Raw genomic sequence first — 25886 nt, forward strand, 5'->3', positions numbered from 1 at the left:
AATCAAGGAACGACTGAGGAAGAACCCCCTATGAGCTGCCATTTCTACAGGAAGAGACTTTTCCGCTTAGGGAAAAGAGAGGGTGTCATTTACCTTGACCCACACCTCGTGTCCTTTGAGAAGACATGGGTGCCCAGCAGGGAGGACTCCTTGCAACCGACGTATTTCTAGAGACAGGCCAAGAAAGAGTGAAAATCTCATGCAAGAGTCCTGATGTAGCCTTTGTGTCTAATAGTCCCCGGAGAAACAGACAAGGGCTTGGAATGACATTGCGCCCTGGAATGTGGCTTGCATCCAAATCTCATCTCTCTCTCTCTCTCTCTCTCTGTCTCTCACTCTTTCTCTCGGCTTCTTCCTCCTTCACATTCTCTCAAATCCTCCTCATCCAAGGTTATCTGTGCTGGTCCAGGTTGGCATATCTCAGTCAGGAGAGCATTCAATTTCTTTCACCAAGATTTTCCATCAGTCTTCCAAATTCCTATCAAATATGAAAGCAGTTTTCCTGAAATAACTCCTCTGTTTGTATGGAGATATTCCACCTTACACAGTGTACCCCTATCTTACCCTTGTCAGCCCTTCACACTGACACATAACCATCCCATTGGTACTGCGTTCTACATGGTCCCAGATTTGACTCTGAGATCAACATCTTTTCAACCACCTACACATAAGGGACCTAGTGAGAATTCACTTCTCTGCAGCACACCCCACGTGTGGGATCAGGTCCGTGAAGTGGCTGGTAAGGTGGATCTCTCGACTCTTTCTAAGGGGAGTTGGGAAATGCAGTCTCTGACACACCATGTCTCAGTGAATTGGCATGTAAGAAGTGGTCTGAGCCCCCTTCAGCAGGGTCTGAATGCCAATGGGTCAGAACTTAAATATTCGGTCCCCTAAAACCAGTCTCCATTTGGGACAATCCTCCTCCTTCTCTAGACCCTCAATTGGCAGGCCAGAGGCCCGGCTCGTCCAAGAGGGAAACCTCAAGATCTGCCCATGTAGCCCTCACCACACGGCTCACGGAGGAGAAGAAGAGAGACTCCTGAAATGCCTGACAATTGTGGACCCCACAATCAAGCCAGCAGTGGAACTAGTCAGCCCACTTCCATCCAGCACCCCAGTAGACAGGACGTATTCTTATCAACCTGTGAAATACCCACCAGACGTATCCCAGCTTCATTCTCGGGAAATTTGTTACTGTGGATAGCTAGTGTGTGATTTCTTCTATTGACGTGTACGTTCAGAAGCAGGGAATAGTCCTTCCCCCCGTTCCAATATTTCCTCAGGGTTGATATTGAGGGCCTCGTCCTTGGTTGAGAGAAGAGGGGCCTATTTCCATGGTTTGAGCTCTGGAATGACATTTATCCTCCCGGTCATACTTAGGAGGCATTTTTCCCGAAGTGGAAAAGACTGGAAGTGATAAGCTCACTGGTCCCTTTCAGATATATCCTAATCCAAAAGCAAGCCTGAGCAGTGGATATTTACTCAGGAGCCTGATGAGAACGGTGGCCATGAGAAGAATGCTGAAAGAATACTTATCATCAAACTGTCCAATACATCCAATGGATCCTCCTTTAATTTAGTATCCACATACCTCCAGGTCATTAGCTCAGGCTGAACGATGTACAACCATTGAGGGGTGACGGTGAGAGCTTCCCACTTTGGGCCCATCACTCGCCTCTCTTCTCACACAGGGTCTGTGGTGTCACAAAGCTTGGTGGGCAGCATGCCATTGCCATGGCAACCATTGGGCCTGAACTTCTCAGATGGAAGGCAACTCTGCCTCCTCTGTGCCCACCTGCTCTCTACACAAGGATGGCTCTTCCCCTGAACGTGTGTCAGGCTCAACACGGTGGTTCAAGAACTGCTTCCCAGGAATACACACTCTACAATCTCATTGGGAAAGAAAAAATGTGGTTGAAAAAGACCCTCTCCCCAAGGAGCTTGAACACGGAAACAATGGCCGATGGAGGAAGAAGAACACACGAGCATCCCTTTCCATGGGAGGAGGCTTTGCCACGGAAGGAAACTATGGAATATCTTTTACCCTGATTTCCACCCCATGCCATTGGAGAAGATATAGGGACCATAGCACGGCTTTCAAACCTGTCTTCCAGTATGGAGCAGGGATTGGAATGGACACATTTTGGGCGTCCGGCCAGGAAGGAGGGAAGACTCTCTTACAAGTGTGCTGGTTTCTCCCATTTGTGGGATATCCACCTTAAACCAAGACATGTCCTTGGAGCAATTATCCTGACATTGCCGGATGCTTGAATCCACGGCTCTTTACCTCTCACTCTCCTTCCTTTGATCTCCTTCTCTCTAGCGCTCTCACTCTCCCCTTGGCCCCCCTTCAATGTCTCTTGAATCCTCCTGCTACAAGTTGACCTGTGGTGATAATGGATGAAATACCTTAGCCAAGAGAATGGTCCAAGTGATCCCCCAGCCATTTCTCCCGGTCATCCTAGGTCTGATCAAAGATAAAATCCGTGGTCCAGAAAGACTTCCTGTGCTTTGTGGAGACACCCCAACTAGGTCACACTTCCACAACACTTCCCCTATTCAGCCCTTCCTATGGACACGCTGACCACTTCATATGTACTTCGGTCTCTAGGGTCCCATACTGGACTCCGAGAGCAACACACTTGAAACAACGTTCACATGAGTGCTCTCCCAAGAAACCGCTTCTCTGCAGCATTCGCTACCTGGTCCATGAGGTATTGTGGATTTGCTTGGGTGTGGATCTCTGGACTCGTTCTTAGGGGATATCGAATATGAACTCTGTGACTCTCCATGTCTCAATGATTGGGCATCCAAACAATGGTCTCAGCATCCTTGGCCAGTGGGCTGGCCCACCATAGCCCAGAGTGCAAGATGTCTGTCAACCAAACCAGTCTCTATGGAAGAGACCTCCTCATTCTCTAGCCTCAGGATTGGCAGGGACAGAGCTCACTCCCTTCCAGGATGGAACTTTCAATAACCTCAAATTGCAGGCATCATCCCCGGGCTCATGGGAGGTCAGACATTCTCACACGTTTCCTTCATTTTGACTGTAGACACAACAAACCCACTGGCACTGGCCCCATGCACCACACTCCCAGGAAGCACTCAATGTGAGGCTGGGCTTGTGCTTACCCACCTGTGGAAAAGGCACCTGAAATAGACCGGTTACATCTCGGTTGAAAGGACTCTGTTTGCAGGGTTCCCTTGTGGCTTAGGCTATGCACATATGGATTGAGAAGTGTGGAGCTGAAAATGCCGCATTGGGAATGTCTTCTTCAGGGGCTACATCCAGGGCCTCATGCTTGGTGGAGAGCATTGAGGCATGGTTTCCTTGTTGGTGCCGCGGGAGGTCTTTTCACAAATGGCCATGAAGCACAATTCTTTTTTCACATGTAGGAACTCCCTTGAGGTATTCTGCCCACTGATCCCCTGAAGATATCACATGTCCAAACAACAAGCCTCTAGATTCCACATTGAACTTGGAAGGCTGATGAGAGTGGTGGCTATGAGTCTACAGATGGAGACAATATGGTTCATCCAAGAGGACTACCAATCTGATGGATCCTCCTTTCCATCAACTTCGACATACCTCCAGAGCAAGAGCTCATGGTGTCCATCTTTGAACTCTCAAGGTGTGAGGGTGAGATTGTCCCACATATGGCCCATCACACACCTCTTTTCTCACAGAGAGGTGGTTAGGTCACAAGGCTCCATGGGCATACTCTCAGTGCCATGGCCACTACTGGGACTGCACCTTTCAGAAGAAAGGCACCTCCACACACTGGGGAACCCAATTTTCTCTATCATGATGGATCTCTGATAACATGTGCAGCACTTCAGGGTCAAGTGCTTTCTCAGTCCCTGCCTCACACGAATACACAGGACAGAATCTCTTTTGGAGAGAAAAGGTGTCATTCCAAACCCCCAATCAAAAGTCCCCTGGACAGTGAAATCAAGGAACGACTGAGGAAGAACCCACTATGAGCTGCCATTTCTACAGGAAGAGACTTTTCCGCTTAGGGAAAAGAGAGGGTGTCATTTACCTTGACCCACACCTCGTGTCCTTTGAGAAGACATGGGTGCCCAGCAGGGAGGACTCCTTGCAACCGACGTATTTCTAGAGACAGGCCAAGAAAGAGTGAAAATCTCATGCAAGAGTCCTGATGTAGCCTTTGTGTCTAATAGTCCCCGGAGAAACAGACAAGGGCTTGGAATGACATTGCGCCCTGGAATGTGGCTTGCATCCAAATCTCATCTCTCTCTCTCTCTCTCTCTCTCTGTCTCTCACTCTTTCTCTCGGCTTCTTCCTCCTTCACATTCTCTCAAATCCTCCTCATCCAAGGTTATCTGTGCTGGTCCAGGTAGGCATATCTCAGTCAGGAGAGCATTCAATTTCTTTCACCAAGATTTTCCATCAGTCTTCCAAATTCCTATCAAATATGAAAGCAGTTTTCCTGAAATAACTCCTCTGTTTGTATGGAGATATTCCACCTTACACAGTGTACCCCTATCTTACCCTTGTCAGCCCTTCACACTGACACATAACCATCCCATTGGTACTGCGTTCTACATGGTCCCAGATTTGACTCTGAGATCAACATCTTTTCAACCACCTACACATAAGGGACCGAGTGAGAATTCACTTCTCTGCAGCACACCCCACGTGTGGGATCAGGTCCGTGAAGTGGCTGGTAAGGTGGATCTCTCGACTCTTTCTAAGGGGAGTTGGGAAATGCAGTCTCTGACACACCATGTCTCAGTGAATTGGCATGTAAGAAGTGGTCTGAGCCCCCTTCAGCAGGGTCTGAATGCCAATGGGTCAGAACTTAAATATTCGGTCCCCTAAAACCAGTCTCCATTTGGGACAATCCTTCTCCTTCTCTAGACCCTCCATTGGCAGGCCAGAGGCCCGGCTCGTCCAAGAGTGAAACCTCAATATCTGCCCATGTAGCCCTCACCACACGGCTCACGGAGGAGAAGAAGAGAGACTCCTGAAATGCCTGACAATTGTGGACCCCACAATCAAGCCAGCAGTGGAACTAGTCAGCCCACTTCCATCCAGCACCCCAGTAGACAGGACGTATTCTTATCAACCTGTGAAATACCCACCAGACGTATCCCAGCTTCATTCTCGGGAAATTTGTTACTGTGGATAGCTAGTGTGTGATTTCATCTATTGACGTGTACGTTCAGAAGCAGGAAATCGTCCTTCCCCCCGTTCCAATATGTCCTCAGGTTTGATATTGAGGGCCTCGTCCTTGGTTGAAAGAAGAGGGGCCTATTTCCATGGTTTGAGCTCTGGAATGACATTTATCCTCCCGGTCATACTTAGGAGGCATTTTTCCCGAAGTGGAAAAGACTGGAAGTGATAAGCTCACTGGTCCCTTTCAGATATATCCTAATCCAAAAGCAAGCCTGAGCAGTGGATATTTACTCAGGAGCCTGATGAGAACGGTGGCCATGAGAAGAATGCTGAAAGAATACTTATCATCAAACTGTCCAATACATCCAATGGATCCTCCTTTAATTTAGTATCCACATACCTCCAGGTCATTAGCTCAGGCTGAACGATGTACAACCATTGAGGGGTGACGGTGAGAGCTTCCCACTTTGGGCCCATCACTCGCCTCTCTTCTCACAGAGGGTCTGTGGTGTCACAAAGCTTGGTGGGCAGCATGCCATTGCCATGGCAACCATTGGGCCTGAACTTCTCAGATGGAAGGCAACTCTGCCTCCTCTGTGCCCACCTGCTCTCTACACAAGGATGGCTCTTCCCCTGAACGTGTGTCAGGCTCAACACGGTGGTTCAAGAACTGCTTCCCAGGAATACACACTCTACAATCTCATTGGGAAAGAAAAAATGTGGTTGAAAAAGACCCTCTCCCCAAGGAGCTTGAACACGGAAACAATGGCCGATGGAGGAAGAAGAACACACGAGCATCCCTTTCCATGGGAGGAGGCTTTGCCACGGAAGGAAACTATGGAATATCTTTTACCCTGATTTCCACCCCATGCCATTGGAGAAGATATAGGGACCATAGCACGGCTTTCAAACCTGTCTTCCAGTATGGAGCAGGGATTGGAATGGACACATTTTGGGCGTCCGGCCAGGAAGGAGGGAAGACTCTCTTACAAGTGTGCTGGTTTCTCCCATTTGTGGGATATCCACCTTAAACCAAGACATGTCCTTGGAGCAATTATCCTGACATTGCCGGATGCTTGAATCCACGGCTCTTTACCTCTCACTCTCCTTCCTTTGATCTCCTTCTCTCGAGCGCTCTCACTCTCCCCTTGGCCCCCCTTCAATGTCTCTTGAATCCTCCTGCTACAAGTTGACCTGTGGTGATAATGGATGAAATACCTTAGCCAAGAGAATGGTCCAAGTGATCCCCCAGCCATTTCTCCCGGTCATCCTAGGTCTGATCAAAGATAAAATCCGTGGTCCAGAAAGACTTCCTGTGCTTTGTGGAGACACCCCAACTAGGTCACACTTCCACAACACTTCCCCTATTCAGCCCTTCCTATGGACACGCTGACCACTTCATATGTACTTCGGTCTCTAGGGTCCCATACTGGACTCCGAGAGCAACACACTTGAAACAACGTTCACATGAGTGCTCTCCCAAGAAACCGCTTCTCTGCAGCATTCGCTACCTGGTCCATGAGGTATTGTGGATTTGCTTGGGTGTGGATCTCTGGACTCGTTCTTAGGGGATATCGAATATGAACTCTGTGACTCTCCATGTCTCAATGATTGGGCATCCAAACAATGGTCTCAGCATCCTTGGCCAGTGGGCTGGCCCACCATAGCCCAGAGTGCAAGATGTCTGTCAACCAAACCAGTCTCTATGGAAGAGACCTCCTCATTCTCTAGCCTCAGGATTGGCAGGGACAGAGCTCACTCCCTTCCAGGATGGAACTTTCAATAACCTCAAATTGCAGGCATCATCCCCGGGCTCATGGGAGGTCAGACAATCGACACACCTTTCCTTCCTTTTGACTGTAGACACAACAAACCCACTGGCACTGGCCCCATGCACCACACTCCCAGGAAGCACTCAATGAGAGGCAGGGCTTGTGCTTACCCACCTGTGGAAAAGGCACCTGAAATAGACCGGTTACATCACGGTTGAAAGGACTCTGTTTGCAGGGTTCCCTTGTGGCTTAGGCTATGCAAATATGGATTGAGAAGTGTGGAGCTGAAAATGCCGCATTGGGAATGTCTTCTTCAGGGGCTACATCCAGGGCCTCATGCTTGGTGGAGAGCATTGGGGCATGGTTTCCTTGTTGGTGCCGCGGGAGGTCTTTTTTCAAATGGCCATGAAGCACAATTCTTTTTTCACATGTAGGAACTCCCTTGAGGTATTCTGCCCACTGATCCCCTGAAGATATCACATGTCCAAACACCAAGCCTCTAGAATCCACATTGAGCTTGGAAGGCTGATGAGAGTGGTGGCTATGAGTCTACAGATGGAGACAATATGGTTCATCCAAGAGGACTACCAATCTGATGGATCCTCCTTTCCATCAACTTCGACATACCTCCAGAGCAAGAGCTCATGGTGTCCATCTTTGAACTCTCAAGGTGTGAGGGTGAGAATGTCTCACATATGGCCCATCACACACCTCATTTCTCAAAGAGAGGTGGTTTGGTCACAAGGCTCCATGGGCATACTATCAGTGCCATGGCCACTACTGGGACTGCACCTTTCAGAAGAAAGGCACCTCCACACACTGGGGAACCCAATTTTCTCTATCATGATGGATCTCTGATAACATGTGCAGCACTTCAGTGTCAAGTGCTTTCTCAGTCCCTGCCTCACACGAATACACAGGACAGAATCTCTTTTGGAGAGAAAAGGTGTCATTCCAAACCCCCAATCAAAAGTCCCCTGGACAGTGAAATCAAGGAACGACTGAGGAAGAACCCACTATGAGCTGCCATTTCTACAGGAAGGGACTTTTCCGCTTAGGGAAAAGAGAGGGTGTCATTTACCTTGACCCACACCTCGTGTCCTTTGAGAAGACATGGGTGCCCAGCAGGGAGGACTCCTTGCAACCGACGTATTTCTAGAGACAGGCCAAGAAAGAGTGAAAATCTCATGCAAGAGTCCTGATGTAGCCTTTGTGTCTAATAGTCCCCGGAGAAACAGACAAGGGCTTGGAATGACATTGCGCCCTGGAATGTGGCTTGCATCCAAATCTCATCTCTCTCTCTCTCTCTCTCTCTCTGTCTCTCACTCTTTCTCTCGGCTTCTTCCTCCTTCACATTCTCTCAAATCCTCCTCATCCAAGGTTATCTGTGCTGGTCCAGGTTGGCATATCTCAGTCAGGAGAGCATTCAATTTCTCTCACCAAGATTTTCCATCAGTCTTCCAAATTCCTATCAAATATGAAAGCAGTTTTCCTGAAATAACTCCTCTGTTTGTATGGAGATATTCCACCTTACACAGTGTACCCCTATCTTACCCTTGTCAGCCCTTCACACTGACACATAACCATCCCATTGGTACTGCGTTCTACATGGTCCCAGATTTGACTCTGAGATCAACATCTTTTCAACCACCTACACATAAGGGACCTAGTGAGAATTCACTTCTCTGCAGCACACCCCACGTGTGGGATCAGGTCTGTGAAGTGGCTGGTAAGGTGGATCTCTCGACTCTTTCTAAGGGGAGTTGGGAAATGCAGTCTCTGACACACCATGTCTCAGTGAATTGGCATGTAAGAAGTGGTCTGAGCCCCCTTCAGCAGGGTCTGAATGCCAATGGGTCAGAACTTAAATATTCGGTCCCCTAAAACCAGTCTCCATTTGGGATAATCCTTCTCCTTCTCTAGACCCTCAATTGGCAGGACAGAGGCCCGGCTCGTCCAAGAGTGAAACCTCAAGATCTGCCCATGTAGCCCTCACCACACGGCTCACGGAGGAGAAGAAGAGAGACTCCTGAAATGCCTGACAATTGTGGACCCCACAATCAAGCCAGCAGTGGAACTAGTCAGCCCAATTCCATCCAGCACCCCAGTAGACAGGACGTATTCTTATCAACCTGTGAAATACCCACCAGACGTATCCCAGCTTCATTCTCGGGAAATTTGTTACTGTGGATAGCTAGTGTGTGATTTCTTCTATTGACGTGTACGTTCAGAAGCAGGAAATCGTCCTTCCCCCCGTTCCAATATTTCCTCAGGGTTGATATTGAGGGCCTCGTCCTTGGTTGAAAGAAGAGGGGCCTATTTCCATGGTTTGAGCTCTGGAATGACATTTATCCTCCCGGTCATACTTAGGAGGCATTTTTCCCGAAGTGGAAAAGACTGGAAGTGATAAGCTCACTGGTCCCTTTCAGATATATCCTAATCCAAAAGCAAGCCTGAGCAGTGGATATTTACTCAGGAGCCTGATGAGAACGGTGGCCATGAGAAGAATGCTGAAAGAATACTTATCATCAAACTGTCCAATACATCCAATGGATCCTCCTTTAATTTAGTATCCACATACCTCCAGGTCATTAGCTCAGGCTGAACGATGTACAACCATTGAGGGGTGACGGTGAGAGCTTCCCACTTTGGGCCCATCACTCGCCTCTCTTCTCACACAGGGTCTGTGGTGTCACAAAGCTTGGTGGGCAGCATGCCATTGCCATGGCAACCATTGGGCCTGAACTTCTCAGATGGAAGGCAACTCTGCCTCCTCTGTGCACACCTGCTCTCTACACAAGGATGGCTCTTCCCCTGAACGTGTGTCAGGCTCAACACGGTGGTTCAAGAACTGCTTCCCAGGAATACACACTCTACAATCTCATTGGGAAAGAAAAAATGTGGTTGAAAAAGACCCTCTCCCCAAGGAGCTTGAACACGGAAACAATGGCCGATGGAGGAAGAAGAACACACGAGCATCCCTTTCCATGGGAGGAGGCTTTGCCACGGAAGGAAACTATGGAATATCTTTTACCCTGATTTCCACCCCATGCCATTGGAGAAGATATAGGGACCATAGCACGGCTTTCAAACCTGTCTTCCAGTATGGAGCAGGGATTGGAATGGACACATTTTGGGCGTCCGGCCAGGAAGGAGGGAAGACTCTCTTACAAGTGTGCTGGTTTCTCCCATTTGTGGGATATCCACCTTAAACCAAGACATGTCCTTGGAGCAATTATCCTGACATTGCCGGATGCTTGAATCCACGGCTCTTTACCTCTCACTCTCCTTCCTTTGATCTCCTTCTCTCGAGCGCTCTCACTCTCCCCTTGGCCCCCCTTCAATGTCTCTTGAATCCTCCTGCTACAAGTTGACCTGTGGTGATAATGGATGAAATACCTTAGCCAAGAGAATGGTCCAAGTGATCCCCCAGCCATTTCTCCCGGTCATCCTAGGTCTGATCAAAGATAAAATCCGTGGTCCAGAAAGACTTCCTGTGCTTTGTGGAGACACCCCAACTAGGGCACACTTCCACAACACTTCCCCTATTCAGCCCTTCCTATGGACACGCTGACCACTTCATATGTACTTCGGTCTCTAGGGTCCCATACTGGACTCCGAGAGCAACACACTTGAAACAACGTTCACATGAGTGCTCTCCCAAGAAACCGCTTCTCTGCAGCATTCGCTACCTGGTCCATGAGGTATTGTGGATTTGCTTGGGTGTGGATCTCTGGACTCGTTCTTAGGGGATATCGAATATGAACTCTGTGACTCTCCATGTCTCAATGATTGGGCATCCAAACAATGGTCTCAGCATCCTTGGCCAGTGGGCTGGCCCACCATAGCCCAGAGTGCAAGATGTCTGTCAACCAAACCAGTCTCTATGGAAGAGACCTCCTCATTCTCTAGCCTCAGGATTGGCAGGGACAGAGCTCACTCCCTTCCAGGATGGAACTTTCAATAACCTCAAATTGCAGGCATCATCCCCGGGCTCATGGGAGGTCAGACAATCGACACACCTTTCCTTCCTTTGGACTGTAGACACAACAAACCCACTGGCACTGGCCCCATGCACCACACTCCCAGGAAGCACTCAATGAGAGGCAGGGCTTGTGCTTACCCACCTGTGGAAAAGGCACCTGAAATAGACCGGTTACATCTCGGTTGAAAGGACTCTGTTTGCAGGGTTCTCTTGTGGCTTAGGCTATGCACATATGGATTGAGAAGTGTGGAGCTGAAAATGCCGCATTGGGAATGTCTTCTTCAGGGGCTACATCCAGGGCCTCATGCTTGGTGGAGAGCATTGGGGCATGGTTTCCTTGTTGGTGCCGCGGGAGGTCTTTTTTCAAATGGCCATGAAGCACAATTCTTTTTTCACATGTAGGAACTCCCTTGAGGTATTCTGCCCACTGATCCCCTGAAGATATCACATGTCCAAACACCAAGCCTCTAGAATCCACATTGAGCTTGGAAGGCTGATGAGAGTGGTGGCTATGAGTCTACAGATGGAGACAATATGGTTCATCCAAGAGGACCACCCCTCTGATGGATTCTCCTTTCCATCAACTTCGACATACCTCCAGAGCAAGAGCTCATGGTGTCCATCTTTGAACTCTCAAGGTGTGAGGGTGAGAATGTCCCACATATGGCCCATCACACACCTCTTTTCTCAAAGAGAGGTGGTTTGGTCACAAGGCTCCATGGGCATACTCTCAGTGCCATGGCCACTACTGGGACTGCACCTTTCAGAAGAAAGGCACCTCCACACACTGGGGAACCCAATTTTCTCTATCATGATGGATCTCTGATAACATGTGCAGCACTTCAGGGTCAAGTGCTTTCTCAGTCCCTGCCTCACACGAATACACAGGACAGAATCTCTTTTGGAGAGAAAAGGTGTCATTCCAAACCCCCAAACAAAAGTCCCCTGGACAGTGAAATCAAGGAACGACTGAGGAAGAACCCACTATGAGCTGCCATTTCTACAGGAAGGGACTTTTCCGCTTAGGGAAAAGAGAGGGTGTCATTTACCTTGACCCACACCTCGTGTCCTTTGAGAAGACATGGGTGCCCAGCAGGGAGGACTCCTTGCAACCGACGTATTTCTAGAGACAGGCCAAGAAAGAGTGAAAATCTCATGCAAGAGTCCTGATGTAGCCATTGTGTCTAATAGTCCCCGGAGAAACAGACAAGGGCTTGGAATGACATTGCGCCCTGGAATGTGGCTTGCATCCAAATCTCATCTCTCTCTCTCTCTCTCTCTCTCTGTCTCTCACTCTTTCTCTCGGCTTCTTCCTCCTTCACATTCTCTCAAATCCTCCTCATCCAAGGTTATCTGTGCTGGTCCAGGTTGGCATATCTCAGTCAGGAGAGCATTCAATTTCTTTCACCAAGATTTTCCATCAGTCTTCCAAATTCCTATCAAATATGAAAGCAGTTTTCCTGAAATAACTCCTCTGTTTGTATGGAGATATTCCACCTTACACAGTGTACCCCTATCTTACCCTTGTCAGCCCTTCACACTGACACATAACCATCCCATTGGTACTGCGTTCTACATGGTCCCAGATTTGACTCTGAGATCAACATCTTTTCAACCACCTACACATAAGGGACCGAGTGAGAATTCACTTCTCTGCAGCACACCCCACGTGTGGGATCAGGTCCGTGAAGTGGCTGGTAAGGTGGATCTCTCGACTCTTTCTAAGGGGAGTTGGGAAATGCAGTCTCTGACACACCATGTCTCAGTGAATTGGCATGTAAGAAGTGGTCTGAGCCCCCTTCAGCAGGGTCTGAATGCCAATGGGTCAGAACTTAAATATTCGGTCCCCTAAAACCAGTCTCCATTTGGGATAATCCTTCTCATTCTCTAGACCCTCAATTGGCAGGACAGAGGCCCGGCTCGTCCAAGAGTGAAACCTCAAGATCTGCCCATGTAGCCCTCACCACACGGCTCACGGAGGAGAAGAAGAGAGACTCCTGAAATGCCTGACAATTGTGGACCCCACAATCAAGCCAGCAGTGGAACTAGTCAGCCCACTTCCATCCAGCACCCCAGTAGACAGGACGTATTCTTATCAACCTGTGAAATACCCACCAGACGTATCCCAGCTTCATTCTCGGGAAATTTGTTACTGTGGATAGCTAGTGTGTGATTTCATCTATTGACGTGTACGTTCAGAAGCAGGAAATCGTCCTTCCCCCCGTTCCAATATTTCCTCAGGTTTGATATTGAGGGCCTCGTCCTTGGTTGAAAGAAGAGGGGCCTATTTCCATGGTTTGAGCTCTGGAATGACATTTATCCTCCCGGTCATACTTAGGAGGCATTTTTCCCGAAGTGGAAAAGACTGGAAGTGATAAGCTCACTGGTCCCTTTCAGATATATCCTAATCCAAAAGCAAGCCTGAGCAGTGGATATTTACTCAGGAGCCTGATGAGAACGGTGGCCATGAGAAGAATGCTGAAAGAATACTTATCATCAAACTGTCCAATACATCCAATGGATCCTCCTTTAATTTAGTATCCACATACCTCCAGGTCATTAGCTCAGGCTGAACGATGTACAACCATTGAGGGGTGACGGTGAGAGCTTCCCACTTTGGGCCCATCACTCGCCTCTCTTCTCACACAGGGTCTGTGGTGTCACAAAGCTTGGTGGGCAGCATGCCATTGCCATGGCAACCATTGGGCCTGAACTTCTCAGATGGAAGGCAACTCTGCCTCCTCTGTGCCCACCTGCTCTCTACACAAGGATGGCTCTTCCCCTGAACGTGTGTCAGGCTCAACACGGTGGTTCAAGAACTGCTTCCCAGGAATACACACTCTACAATCTCATTGGGAAAGAAAAAATGTGGTTGAAAAAGACCCTCTCCCCAAGGAGCTTGAACACGGAAACAATGGCCGATGGAGGAAGAAGAACACACGAGCATCCCTTTCCATGGGAGGAGGCTTTGCCACGGAAGGAAACTATGGAATATCTTTTACCCTGATTTCCACCCCATGCCATTGGAGAAGATATAGGGACCATAGCACGGCTTTCAAACCTGTCTTCCAGTATGGAGCAGGGATTGGAATGGACACATTTTGGGCGTCCGGCCAGGAAGGAGGGAAGACTCTCTTACAAGTGTGCTGGTTTCTCCCATTTGTGGGATATCCACCTTAAACCAAGACATGTCCTTGGAGCAATTATCCTGACATTGCCGGATGCTTGAATCCACGGCTCTTTACCTCTCACTCTCCTTCCTTTGATCTCCTTCTCTCTAGCGCTCTCACTCTCCCCTTGGCCCCCCTTCAATGTCTCTTGAATCCTCCTGCTACAAGTTGACCTGTGGTGATAATGGATGAAATACCTTAGCCAAGAGAATGGTCCAAGTGATCCCCCAGCCATTTCTCCCGGTCATCCTAGGTCTGATCAAAGATAAAATCCGTGGTCCAGAAAGACTTCCTGTGCTTTGTGGAGACACCCCAACTAGGTCACACTTCCACAACACTTCCCCTATTCAGCCCTTCCTATGGACACGCTGACCACTTCATATGTACTTCGGTCTCTAGGGTCCCATACTGGACTCCGAGAGCAACACACTTGAAACAACGTTCACATGAGTGCTCTCCCAAGAAACCGCTTCTCTGCAGCATTCGCTACCTGGTCCATGAGGTATTGTGGATTTGCTTGGGTGTGGATCTCTGGACTCGTTCTTAGGGGATATCGAATATGAACTCTGTGACTCTCCATGTCTCAATGATTGGGCATCCAAACAATGGTCTCAGCATCCTTGGCCAGTGGGCTGGCCCACCATAGCCCAGAGTGCAAGATGTCTGTCAACCAAACCAGTCTCTATGGAAGAGACCTCCTCATTCTCTAGCCTCAGGATTGGCAGGGACAGAGCTCACTCCCTTCCAGGATGGAACTTTCAATAACCTCAAATTGCAGGCATCATCCCCGGGCTCATGGGAGGTCAGACAATCGACACACCTTTCCTTCCTTTTGACTGTAGACACAACAAACCCACTGGCACTGGCCCCATGCACCACACTCCCAGGAAGCACTCAATGAGAGGCAGGGCTTGTGCTTACCCACCTGTGGAAAAGGCACCTGAAATAGACCGGTTACATCTCGGTTGAAAGGACTCTGTTTGCAGGGTTCCCTTGTGGCTTAGGCTATGCAAATATGGATTGAGAAGTGTGGAGCTGAAAATGCCGCATTGGGAATGTCTTCTTCAGGGGCTACATCCAGGGCCTCATGCTTGGTGGAGAGCATTGGGGCATGGTTTCCTTGTTGGTGCCGCGGGAGGTCTTTTTTCAAATGGCCATGAAGCACAATTCTTTTTTCACATGTAGGAACTCCCTTGAGGTATTCTGCCCACTGATCCCCTGAAGATATCACATGTCCAAACACCAAGCCTCTAGAATCCACATTGAGCTTGGAAGGCTGATGAGAGTGGTGGCTATGAGTCTACAGATGGAGACAATATGGTTCATCCAAGAGGACCACCCCTCTGATGGATTCTCCTTTCCATCAACTTCGACGTACCTCCAGAGCAAGAGCTCATGGTGTCCATCTTTGAACTCTCAAGGTGTGAGGGTGAGAATGTCCCACATATGGCCCATCACACACCTCTTTTCTCAAAGAGAGGTGGTTTGGTCACAAGGCTCCATGGGCATACTCTCAGTGCCATGGCCACTACTGGGACTGCACCTTTCAGATAAAAGGCACCTCCACACACTGGGGAACCCAATTTTCTCTATCATGATGGATCTCTGATAACATGTGCAGCACTTCAGGGTCAAGTGCTTTCTCAGTCCCTGCCTCACACGAATACACAGGACAGAATCTCTTTTGGAGAGAAAAGGTGTCATTCCAAACCCCCAATCAAAATTTCCCTGGACAGTGAAATCAAGGAACGACTGAGGAAGAACCCACTATGAGCTGCCATTTCTACAGGAAGAGATTTTCCGCTTAGGGAAAAGAAAGGGTGTCATTTACCTTGACCCACACCTCGTGTCCTTTGAGAAGACATGGGTGCCCAGCAGGGAGGACTCCTTGCAACCGACGTATTTCTAGAGACAGGCCAAGAAAGAGTGAAAATCTCATGCAAGAGTCCTGATGTAGCCTTTGTGTCTAATAGTCCCCGGAGAAACAGACAAGGGCTTGGAATGACATTGCGCCCTGGAATGTGGCTTGCATCCAAATCTCATCTCTCTCTCTCTCTCTCTCTCTGTCTCTCACTCTTTCTCTCGGCTTCTTCCTCCTTCACATTCTCTCAAATCCTCCTCATCCAAGGTTATCTGTGCTGGTCCAGGTTGGCATATCTCAGTCAGGAGAGCATTCAATTTCTTTCACCAAGATTTTCCATCAGTCTTCCAAATTCCTATCAAATATGAAAGCAGTTTTCCTGAAATAACTCCTCTGTTTGTATGGAGATATTCCACCTTACACAGTGTACCCCTATCTTACCCTTGTCAGCCCTTCACACTGACACATAACCATCCCATTGGTACTGCGTTCTACATGGTCCCAGATTTGACTCTGAGATCAACATCTTTTCAACCACCTACACATAAGGGACCTAGTGAGAATTCACTTCTCTGCAGCACACCCCACGTGTGGGATCAGGTCTGTGAAGTGGCTGGTAAGGTGGATCTCTCGACTCTTTCTAAGGGGAGTTGGGAAATGAAGTCTCTGCCTCTCCATGTCTCAGTGAATTGGCATGTAAGAAGTGGTCTGAGCCCCCTTCAGCAGGGTCTGAATGCCAATGGGTCAGAACTTAAATATTCGGTCCCCTAAAACCAGTCTCCATTTGGGATAATCCTCCTCCTTCTCTAGACCCTCAATTGGCAGGCCAGAGGCCCGGCTCGTCCAAGAGTGAAACCTCAAGATCTGCCCATGTAGCCCTCACCACACGGCTCACGGAGGAGAAGAAGAGAGACTCCTGAAATGCCTGACAATTGTGGACCCCACAATCAAGCCAGCAGTGGAACTAGTCAGCCCACTTCCATCCAGCACCCCAGTAGACAGGACGTATTCTTATCAACCTGTGAAATACCCACCAGACGTATCCCAGCTTCATTCTCGGGAAATTTGTTACTGTGGATAGCTAGTGTGTGATTTCATCTATTGACGTGTACGTTCAGAAGCAGGAAATCGTCCTTCCCCCCGTTCCAATATTTCCTCAGGTTTGATATTGAGGGCCTCGTCCTTGGTTGAAAGAAGAGGGGACTATTTCCATGGTTTGAGCTCTGGAATGACATTTATCCTCCCGGTCATACTTAGGAGGCATTTTTTCCGAAGTGGAAAAGACTGGAAGTGATAAGCTCACTGGTCCCTTTCAGATATATCCTAATCCAAAAGCAAGGCTGAGCAGTGGATATTTACTCAGGAGCCTGATGAGAACGGTGGCCATGAGAAGAATGCTGAAAGAATACTTATCATCAAACTGTCCAATACATCCAATGGATCCACCTTTAATTTAGTATCCACATACCTCCAGGTCATTAGCTCAGGCTGAACGATGTACAACCATTGAGGGGTGACGGTGAGAGCTTCCCACTTTGGGCCCATCACTCGCCTCTCTTCTCACACAAGGTCTGTGGTGTCACAAAGCTTGGTGGGCAGCATGCCATTGCCATGGCAACCATTGGGCCTGAACTTCTCAGATGGAAGGCAACTCTGCCTCCTCTGTGCCCACCTGCTCTCTACACAAGGATGGCTCTTCCCCTGAACGTGTGTCAGGCTCAACACGGTGGTTCAAGAACTGCTTCCCAGGAATACACACTCTACAATCTCATTGGGAAAGAAAAAATGTGGTTGAAAAAGACCCTCTCCCCAAGGAGCTTGAACACGGAAACAATGGCCGATGGAGGAAGAAGAACACACGAGCATCCCTTTCCATGGGAGGAGGCTTTGCCACGGAAGGAAACTATGGAATATCTTTTACCCTGATTTCCACCCCATGCCATTGGAGAAGATATAGGGACCATAGCACGGCTTTCAAACCTGTCTTCCAGTATGGAGCAGGGATTGGAATGGACACATTTTGGGCGTCCGGCCAGGAAGGAGGGAAGACTCTCTTACAAGTGTGCTGGTTTCTCCCATTTGTGGGATATCCACCTTAAACCAAGACATGTCCTTGGAGCAATTATCCTGACATTGCCGGATGCTTGAATCCACGGCTCTTTACCTCTCACTCTCCTTCCTTTGATCTCCTTCTCTCGAGCGCTCTCACTCTCCCCTTGGCCCCCCTTCAATGTCTCTTGAATCCTCCTGCTACAAGTTGACCTGTGGTGATAATGGATGAAATACCTTAGCCAAGAGAATGGTCCAAGTGATCCCCCAGCCATTTCTCCCGGTCATCCTAGGTCTGATCAAAGATAAAATCCGTGGTCCAGAAAGACTTCCTGTGCTTTGTGGAGACACCCCAACTAGGGCACACTTCCACAACACTTCCCCTATTCAGCCCTTCCTATGGACACGCTGACCACTTCATATGTACTTCGGTCTCTAGGGTCCCATACTGGACTCCGAGAGCAACACACTTGAAACAACGTTCACATGAGTGCTCTCCCAAGAAACCGCTTCTCTGCAGCATTCGCTACCTGGTCCATGAGGTATTGTGGATTTGCTTGGGTGTGGATCTCTGGACTCGTTCTTAGGGGATATCGAATATGAACTCTGTGACTCTCCATGTCTCAATGATTGGGCATCCAAACAATGGTCTCAGCATCCTTGGCCAGTGGGCTGGCCCACCATAGCCCAGAGTGCAAGATGTCTGTCAACCAAACCAGTCTCTATGGAAGAGACCTCCTCATTCTCTAGCCTCAGGATTGGCAGGGACAGAGCTCACTCCCTTCCAGGATGGAACTTTCAATAACCTCAAATTGCAGGCATCATCCCCGGGCTCATGGGAGGTCAGACAATCGACACACCTTTCCTTCCTTTTGACTGTAGACACAACAAACCCACTGGCACTGGCCCCATGCACCACACTCCCAGGAAGCACTCAATGAGAGGCAGGGCTTGTGCTTACCCACCTGTGGAAAAGGCACCTGAAATAGACCGGTTACATCTCGGTTGAAAGGACTCTGTTTGCAGGGTTCCCTTGTGGCTTAGGCTATGCAAATATGGATTGAGAAGTGTGGAGCTGAAAATGCCGCATTGGGAATGTCTTCTTCAGGGGCTACATCCACGGCCTCATGCTTGGTGGAGAGCATTGGGGCATGGTTTCCTTGTTGGTGCCGCAGGAGGTCTTTTCACAAATGGCCATGAAGCACAATTCTTTTTTCACATGTAGAAACTCCCTTGAGGTTTTCTGCCCACTGATCCCCTGAAGATATCACATGTCCAAACACCAAGCCTCTAGAATCCACATTGAGCTTGGAAGGCTGATGAGAGTGGTGGCTATGAGTCTACAGATGGAGACAATATGGTTCATCCAAGAGGACTACCAATCTGATGGATCCTCCTTTCCATCAACTTCGACATACCTCCAGAGCAAGAGCTCATGGTGTCCATCTTTGAACTCTCAAGGTGTGAGGGTGAGATTGTCCCACATATGGCCCCTCACACACCTCTTTTCTCACAGAGAGGTTGTTCGGGCACAAGGCTCCATGGGCATACTCTCAGTGCCATGGCCCCCGCTGGGACTGCACCTTTCAGAAGAAAGGCACCTCCACACACTGGGGAACCCAATTTTCTCTATCATGATGGATCTATGATAACATGTGCAGCACTTCAGGGTCAAGTGCTTTCTCAGTCCCTGCCTCACACGAATACACAGGACAGAATCTCTTTTGGAGAGAAAAGATGTCATTCCAAACACCCAAACAAAAGTCCCCTGGACAGTGAAATCAAGGAACGACTGAGGAAGAACCCCCTATGAGCTGCCATTTCTACAGGAAGGGACTTTTCCGCTTAGGGAAAAGAGAGGGTGTCATTTAACTTGACCCACACCTCGTGTCCTTTGAGAAGACATGGGTGCCCAGCAGGGAGGACTCCTTGCAACCGACGTATTTCTAGAGACAGGCCAAGAAAGAGTGAAAATCTCATGCAAGACTCCTGATATAGCCTTTGTGTCTAATAGTACCCGGAAACACAGACAAGGGATTGGGATTGACATTGCGCCCTGGAATGTGGCTTGCATCCAAATCTCATCTCTCTCTCTCTCTCTCTCTCTCTGTCTCTCACTCTTTCTCTCGGCTTCTTCCTCCTTCACATTCTCTCAAATCCTCCTCATCCAAGGTTATCTGTGCTGGTCCAGGTTGGCATATCTCAGTCAGGAGGGCAGTCAATTTCTTTCACCATAATCTTCAATCAGTCTTCCAAACTCCCATCAAATATGAAAGCATTTTTTCCTGAAATAACTCCTCTGTTTGTATGGAGATATTCCACCTTACACAGTGTACCCCTATCTTACCCTTGTCAGCCCTTCACACTGACACATAACCATCCCATTGGTACTGCGTTCTACATGGTCCCAGATTTGACTCTGAGATCAACATCTTTTCAACCACCTACACATAAGGGACCTAGTGAGAATTCACTTCTCTTCAGCACACCCCAGGTGTGGGATCAGGTCTTTGAAATGGCCGGTGAGGTGGATCTCTCGACTCTTTCTAAGGGGAGTTGGGAAATGAAGTCTCTGCCTCTCCATGTCTCAGTGAATTGGCATGTAAGAAGGGGTCCGAGCCCCCTTCAGCACGGTCTGAATGCCAATGGGTCAGAGTTTATCTATTGGGTCCCCTAAAACCAATCGCCATTTGGGACAATCCTTCTCCTTCTCTAGACCCTCAATTGGCAGGCCAGAAGCCCGGCTCGTCCAAGAGGGAAACCTCAAGACCTGCCCATGTAGCCCTCACCACACGGCTCACGGAGGAGAAGAAGAGAGACTCCTGAAATGCCTGACAATTGTGGACCCCACAATCAAGCCAGCAGTGGAACTAGTCAGCCCACTTCCATCCAGCACCCCAGTAGACAGGACGTATTCTTATCAACCTGTGAAATACCCACCAGACGTATCCCAGCTTCATTCTCGGGAAATTTGTTACTGTGGATAGCTAGTGTGTGATTTCATCTATTGACGTGTACGTTCAGAAGCAGGGAATCGTCCTTCCCCCCGTTCCAATATGTCCTCAGGGTTGATATTGAGGGCCTCGTCCTTGGTTGAAGGCAGAGGGGCCTATTTTCATGGTTTGAGCTCTGGAATGACATTTAATCTCCCGGTCATACTTAGGAGGCATTTTTCCCGAGGTGGAAAAGACTGGAAGTGATAAGCTCACTGGTCCCTTTCAGATATATCCTAATCCAAAAGCAAGCCTGAGCAGTGGATATTTACTCAGGAGCCTGATGAGAACGGTGGCCATGAGAAGAATGCTGAAAGAATACTTATCATCAAACTGTCCAATACATCCAATGGATCCTCCTTTAATTTAGTATCCACATACCTCCAGGTCATTAGCTCAGGCTGAACGATGTACAACCATTGAGGGGTGACGGTGAGAGCTTCCCACTTTGGGCCCATCACTCGCCTCTCTTCTCACACAGGGTCTGTGGTGTCACAAAGCTTGGTGGGCAGCATGCCATTGCCATGGCAACCATTGGGCCTGAACTTCTCAGATGGAAGCAACTCTGCCTCCTCTGTGCCCACCTGCTCTCTACACAAGGATGGCTCTTCCCCTGAACGTGTGTCAGGCTCAACACGGTGGTTCAAGAACTGCTTCCCAGGAATACACACTCTACAATCTCATTGGGAAAGAAAAAATGTGGTTGAAAAAGACCCTCTCCCCAAGGAGCTTGAACACGGAAACAATGGCCGATGGAGGAAGAAGAACACATGAGCATCCCTTTCCATGGGAGGAGGCTTTGCCACGGAAGGAAACTATGGAATATCTTTTACCCTGATTTCCACCCCATGCCATTGGAGAAGATATAGGGACCATAGCACGGCTTTCAAACCTGTCTTCCAGTATGGAGCAGGGATTGGAATGGACACATTTTGGGCGTCAGGCCAGGAAGGAGGGAAGACTCTCTTACAAGTGTGCTGGTTTCTCCCATTTGTGGGATATCCACCTTAAACCAAGACATGTCCTTGGAGCAATTATCCTGACATTGCCGGATGCTTGAATCCACGCTCTTTACCTCTCACTCTCCTTCCTTTGATCTCCTTCTCTCTAGCGCTCTCACTCTCCCCTTGGCCCCCCTTCAATGTCTCTTGAATCCTCCTGCTACAAGTTGACCTGTGGTGATAATGGATGAAATACCTTAGCCAAGAGAATGGTCCAAGTGATCCCCCAGCCATTTCTCCCGGTCATCCTAGGTCTGATCAAAGATAAAATCCGTGGTCCAGAAAGACTTCCTGTGCTTTGTGGAGACACCCCAACTAGGGCACACTTCCCCAACACTTCCCCTATTCAGCCCTTCCTATGGACACGCTGACCACTTCATATGTACTTCGGTCTCTAGGGTCCCATACTGGACTCCGAGAGCAACACACTTGAAACAACGTTCACATGAGTGCTCTCCCAAGAAACCGCTTCTCTGCAGCATTCGCTACCTGGTCCATGAGGTATTGTGGATTTGCTTGGGTGTGGATCTCTGGACTCGTTCTTAGGGGATATCGAATATGAACTCTGTGACTCTCCATGTCTCAATGATTGGGCATCCAAACGATGGTCTCAGCATCCTTGGCCAGTGGGCTGGCCCACCATAGCCCAGAGTGCAAGATGTCTGTCAACCAAACCAGTCTCTATGGAAGAGACCTCCTCATTCTCTAGCCTCAGGATTGTCAGGGACAGAGCTCACTCCCTTCCAGGATGGAACTTTCAATAACCTCAAATTGCAGGCATCATCCCCGGGCTCATGGGAGGTCAGACAATCGACACACCTTTCCTTCCTTTTGACTGTAGACACAACAAACCCACTGGCACTGGCCCCATGCACCACACTCCCAGGAAGCACTCAATGAGAGGCAGGGCATGTGCTTACCCACCTGTGGAAAAGGCACCTGAAATAGACCGGTTACATCTCGGTTGAAAGGACTCTGTTTGCAGGGTTCCCTTGTGGCTTAGGCTATGCAAATATGGATTGAGAAGTGTGGAGCTGAAAATGCCGCATTGGGAATGTCTTCTTCAGGGGCTACATCCAGGGCCTCATGCTTGGTGGAGAGCATTGGGGCATGGTTTCCTTGTTGGTGCCGCAGGAGGTCTTTTCACAAATGGCCATGAAGCACAATTCTTTTTTCACATGTAGGAACTCCCTTGAGGTATTCTGCCCACTGATCCCCTGAAGATATCACATGTTCAATCACCAAGCCTCTAGAATCCACATTGAGCTTGGAAGGCTGATGAGAGTGGTGGCTATGAGTCTACAGATGGAGACAATATGGTTCATCCAAGAGGACTACCAATCTGATGGATCCTCCTTTCCATCAACTTCGACATACCTCCAGAGCAAGAGCTCATGGTGTCCATCTTTGAACTCTCAAGGTGTGAGGGTGAGATTGTCCCACATATGGCCCCTCACACACCTCTTTTCTCACAGAGAGGTTGTTCGGGCACAAGGCTCCATGGGCATACTCTCAGTGCCATGGCCCCCGCTGGGACTGCACCTTTCAGAAGAAAGGCACCTCCACACACTGGGGAACCCAATTTTCTCTATCATGATGGATCTATGATAACATGTGCAGCACTTCAGGGTCAAGTGCTTTCTCAGTCCCTGCCTCGCACGAATACACAGGACAGAATCTCTTTTGGAGAGAAAAGATGTCATTCCAAACACCCAAACAAAAGTCCCCTGGACAGTGAAATCAAGGAACGACTGAGGAAGAACCCCCTATGAGCTGCCATTTCTACAGGAAGAGACTTTTCCGCTTAGGGAAAAGAGAGGGTGTCATTTAACTTGACCCACACCTCGTGTCCTTTGAGAAGACATGGGTGCCCAGCAGGGAGGACTCCTTGCAACCGACGTATTTCTAGAGACAGGCCAAGAAAGAATGAAAATCTCATGCAAGAGTCCTGATGTAGCCTTGTGTCTAATAGTCCCCGGAGAAACAGACAAGGGCTTGGAATGACATTGCGCCCTGGAATGTGGCTTGCATCCAAATCTCATCTCTCTCTCTCTCTCTCTCTCTCTCTCTCTCTCTCTCTCTGTCTCTCACTCTTTCTCTCGGCTTCTTCCTCCTTCACATTCTCTCAAATCCTCCTCATCCAAGGTTATCTGTGCTGGTCCAGGTTGGCATATCTCAGTCAGGAGAGCATTCAATTTCTTTCACCAAGATTTTCCATCAGTCTTCCAAATTCCTATCAAATATGAAAGCAGTTTTCCTGAAATAACTCCTCTGTTTGTATGGAGATATTCCACCTTACACAGTGTACCCCTATCTTACCCTTGTCAGCCCTTCACACTGACACATAACCATCCCATTGGTACTGCGTTCTACATGGTCCCAGATTTGACTCTGAGATCAACATCTTTTCAACCACCTACACATAAGGGACCTAGTGAGAATTCACTTCTCTTCAGCACACCCCAGGTGTGGGATCAGGTCTTTGAAATGGCCGGTGAGGTGGATCTCTCGACTCTTTCTAAGGGGAGTTGGGAAATGAAGTCTCTGCCTCTCCATGTCTCAGTGAATTGGCATGTAAGAAGGGGTCCGAGCCCCCTTCAGCAGGGTCTGAATGCCAATGGGTCAGAGTTTATCTATTGGGTCCCCTAAAACCAATCGCCATTTGGGACAATCCTTCTCCTTCTCTAGACCCTCAATTGGCAGGCCAGAGGCCCGGCTCGTCCAAGAGGGAAACCTCAAGACCTGCCCATGTAGCCCTCACCACACGGCTCACGGAGGAGAAGAAGAGAGACTCCTGAAATGCCTGACAATTGTGGACCCCACAATCAAGCCAGCAGTGGAATTAGTCACCCCACTTCCATCCAGCACCGCAGTAGACAGGACGTATTCTTATCAACCTGTGAAATACCCACCAGACGTATCCCAGCTTCATTCTCGGGAAATTTGTTACTGTGGATAGCTAGTGTGTGATTTCATCTATTGACGTGTACGTTCAGAAGAAGGGAATGGTCTTTCCTCCCGTTCGAATATGTCCTCAGGTTTGATATTGAGGGCCTCGTCCTTGGTTGAAAGAAGAGGGGCCTATTTCCATGGTTTGAGCTCTGGAATGACATTTATCCTCCCGGTCATACTTAGGAGGCATTTTTCCCGAAGTGGAAAAGACTGGAAGTGATAAGCTCACTGGTCCCTTTCAGATATATCCTAATCCAAAAGCAAGCCTGAGCAGTGGATATTTACTCAGGAGCCTGATGAGAACGGTGGCCATGAGAAGAATGCTGAAAGAATACTTATCATCAAACTGTCCAATACATCCAATGGATCCACCTTTAATTTAGTATCCACATACCTCCAGGTCATTAGCTCAGGCTGAACGATGTACAACCATTGAGGGGTGACGGTGAGAGCTTCTCACTCTCCCCTTGGCCCCCCTTCAATGTCTCTTGAATCCTCCTGCTACAAGTTGACCTGTGGTGATAATGGATGAAATACCTTAGCCAAGAGAATGGTCCAAGTGATCCCCCAGCCATTTCTCCCGGTCATCCTAGGTCTGATCAAAGATAAAATCCGTGGTCCAGAAAGACTTCCTGTGCTTTGTGGAGACACCCCAACTAGGGCACACTTCCACAACACTTCCCCTATTCAGCCCTTCCTATGGACACGCTGACCACTTCATATGTACTTCGGTCTCTAGGGTCCCATACTGGACTCCGAGAGCAACACACTTGAAACAACGTTCACATGAGTGCTCTCCCAAGAAACCGCTTCTCTGCAGCATTCGCTACCTGGTCCATGAGGTATTGTGGATTTGCTTGGGTGTGGATCTCTGGACTCGTTCTTAGGGGATATCGAATATGAACTCTGTGACTCTCCATGTCTCAATGATTGGGCATCCAAACGATGGTCTCAGCATCC

This window comes from Sus scrofa, chromosome Y (assembly GCF_054392235.1).
Source record: "Sus scrofa isolate SSC_HxYL_T2T_F1_AM1 chromosome Y, Sscrofa_HxYL_maternal_Yorkshire_Landrace_v2.0, whole genome shotgun sequence".
Classification (NCBI taxonomy): domain Eukaryota; kingdom Metazoa; phylum Chordata; class Mammalia; order Artiodactyla; family Suidae; genus Sus; species Sus scrofa.